Source organism: Oratosquilla oratoria, chromosome 24, assembly GCF_046742065.1.
Source record: "Oratosquilla oratoria isolate Oo_2021 chromosome 24, ASM4674206v1, whole genome shotgun sequence".
Lineage (NCBI taxonomy): Eukaryota > Metazoa > Arthropoda > Malacostraca > Stomatopoda > Squillidae > Oratosquilla > Oratosquilla oratoria.
Window position 1 is genome coordinate 58,888,724 of NC_134800.1, and position 2,500 is coordinate 58,891,223.

Here is a 2,500-nt window from a genome sequence, read left to right on the forward strand (position 1 = left end):
TGTATAAAGTTGTGGCAAGGAACGGATGTCCTTATTGATTAGAAAATTATCGTACACAATATTTTATCTATCCGCATTAACGCTATTAATTATCACTTGGCTGGAAATATTGCACATTACTTGGTCATAAAACGCATGGATGGAGGAGGGTGTGGGAGAGCGGGAGGTGGAGGCCAGGCCGGCAGCGTTCGGAATAGTGCATAAAATGTTTTCGCTCTGGCTTCAGCATGGCTCAACCCTACATCCTCCTTAGTAACGCCTTCGTTTAGTCTCTACTTTTCAGTAGGTCTTGTATCCCGCAAGCATGTTGTGTGAATTCAGAAATATCCTGCATTGTATATAGGTATCTTTCTCTCCCTCTCTCCTCTCCTCCTCTCTCTCTCTCCTTTCCTTCCTCTCTCTTTCTCTCTCTTCTTCCCTCCCTCCTTTCTCTCTCACCTTCCCTCCCTCCTTCTTTCTCTATCTTTTCTTTCTCTTTCACTCCCTCCCCTTCTCTCTCCTTCCGTCACTCCTTCCTTTTCTCTTTCTCTCTTTCCTTCCCTCTTTTCCTCCCACTGTCTTTCTCTCCTTCCCTCCCTCCTCCTCTCTCTGTCTTTCTATCAATCAATATATCTATCTATCTATCTATCTATCTATATATATATATATATATATATATATATATATCCTTCATTCCATTCTTCCTCTCTTTCTCTCTCCCTTCCATTCTCTCTCTTTCTTCTCTCTTCTCTAGCCATCGGGATCTGGGATGTCATGCAGTTGAATAAGAACTAGAGTAGTAATGTGACTCTGCCAGTTCAGTCCAGGAGAAACACCGATGAGAGGGCACGGAAACACACCGTTGGAATGGAGAGAGAGAGAGAGAGAGAGAGAGAGAGAGAGAGAGAGAGAGAGAGAGAGAGAGAGAGAGAGAGAGAGAGAGAGAGAGAGAGAGAGAGAGAGAGAGAGAGAGAGAGAGAGAGAGAGAGAGAGAGAGAGAGAGAGAGAGAGAGACATGATGACACTTTTAAGATATGGCATTGGCTCCACATCTGATACCTCTTGTTTAGTAACGTTTTTCTCCTCCTCCTTTTCCTTCTTCTTTTCTTCTTTTCTTCTTTTGTGCGGAGAGGACTTCGGACTTCTCTTGATCACGACGAAGGGTCACTGGATCTACTTTGGCTCCTGGGAATAAAAGTAAAGAAGGCTGTTGATGGCAGGCAGCGGTAAATGTGCCATACTTGGGAAAAGAGCATTGATGCTGCAATACTCGACTGGTAGTACTGTATGTACGAGAGTGAAATGATCAGTCGATCTGGCGCAAAACCCGCATTTCCTGTTATGTGAGAAAAGTGAGGCAGTTTCCAACACGTACAGTTGTCATCAATGAATGTTTATTTGTAGTGAATAAAATTACCTGCCGACAGCCAGAACTGCATAAGATGTCGCCAGCTCCCACTCGCTCCACAAGTGAATGATATCGCCTGGCGTGAGGCATAAGCGAATTCTTATGAGGTGCTATTGATGTCGAAAGAGTTATATGGAGTAAGAGCCAGCCTTCTGTCCCGAGAAGACTTCCTAGCCGAACAAAATCATCTAGTGTCAAGAAGAAGAACTTCCTCTAGAAGAGGTGCAACAAGATGCAAAGTACCTGACCCTCTCTAGATATGACCTAGACTGGCGGCCCGCCCAACGCGCGGCCATGCGCGAGGAGAGCCGGTGGGTGTCGCCGCAGGCATCAGCTGGTGCAGTACGGGCACCCTGCCACAGGCGAGGAAGAGCTGCAGTAGGAGCCGCGGGGCCGGGAGGGTGGGGGGGGGGGGGTGATGTTGGAGGTCTCTGGGTCCCAGTCCCCGATCTCCACCCGCAGCAGCAGCAACCTCCACCACTCCAGTTCGTGTTGCGCACGGTCGAGTTGGCTGCTGCTGCCTCTCCTCCTCCTCCTCTTGGCGCCGCCCCAGTAACACGAACAACCACCAGCCAGCCTCTCCCTAATTTACACGCCTCCTCTTTCTCCTTCTCCTTCTCCTTCTCTTCCTCTTCATCCTTATTATTATCATCTTTCTCCTCTTCTCCATTTCGGTTTCCACAGCCTCTTTGTCTATCTGCACCACATTTTCCACTTCCTACTCTTTCTCCTCCTCCACCTTCTTCACTTCCTCCAGCTCCTCCACCTTCTTAACCCCCTCCTCCTGCTGCTCTTCCTCCACCTTCTGCACTTCCTCCACCTCCCCTCCTCCTCCTCCTCTTCCTCCTCCTCTTCCTCGTCCAGGGCCTCGTCGCCATTGCCGTCACTCAGTTTCCAGCAAGCCGTCCAGCTATTCAGACACAACCCGACCCAGTCCCGCCGTCCCACCGTCCGGCCACAAAGTAAGACACCTTCGTCAGTTGTCTTTTGTGTGTGTTTGTGTCTGTGTCATTGGGCGGCAGTGTGACAAACAATGGCGCGTCCATACCTTGGTTGTATCTGGCAAGCCACAAGAGCGGTGGGAAAAAGGTGTACTGAAAGAACTCGGTGTGT

At 49.1% G+C, this 2,500-nt stretch overlaps 1 protein-coding gene across 1 annotated transcript in view; it reads left to right on the forward strand.

The window, feature by feature from the left end:
• The first annotated feature begins 1,909 nt into the window (after positions 1-1,909).
• LOC143038681 (crustacean calcium-binding protein 23-like) overlaps positions 1,910-2,500 on the forward strand; it is a 69,192-nt gene continuing 68,601 nt past the window's right edge. The window contains exon 1 of the mRNA XM_076208225.1: positions 1,910-2,349. The gene's annotated coding sequence lies outside the window, so the exon portion shown is untranslated. The remainder of the gene's footprint in view (positions 2,350-2,500) is intronic.